Here is a 575-nt window from a genome sequence, read left to right on the forward strand (position 1 = left end):
GTCTTCATATACGGGGAAAGGGTGAACCTATAATTTGGGTCTCCAACCTCTTTGACCAACGTAAACGGCCCGATGGCTAATCGCTCATTCACAAGCGTTAAGCCTCGCTCACGCTTTTAGCATCAAACTCACCTATGACACCACCAAGAGGTCGGTCGTAGGACGTAGTTGCGAATAATACAACACCGTTATTATTTTGGAGCACAGGCATTCTTTGCCGTGACTCCATACTGACCACTGTCATACCATCAGGGTCACTAGGGCAAATTTCAGTCTTTGAGATGATACCCTCGCGGGTCATCGTCATATTGACGAAACTGTGTCCCTCTTACGCACCGAGCGTAGTAAGCCCCTCTACACTATGACTTGGGCTTCGCACATCGAGACTAGCGTCCAAGGATGGCGTGGACACTTGTACATATAGCGAACTCCACGATATGCAAATGTTTATCTATTCTTTGGGAGTCGCTACCGTGCGCAATACATCCGCCACGACCCGATTAACATGTTTTGGCCAATCGGTCTGGGGGTGATCGGCTGTAGACATGTGGAGCTTGCTACCCAGCAGCTCAAAC

Source organism: Bremia lactucae, linkage group LG13, assembly GCF_004359215.1.
Source record: "Bremia lactucae strain SF5 linkage group LG13, whole genome shotgun sequence".
Classification (NCBI taxonomy): domain Eukaryota; phylum Oomycota; class Peronosporomycetes; order Peronosporales; family Peronosporaceae; genus Bremia; species Bremia lactucae.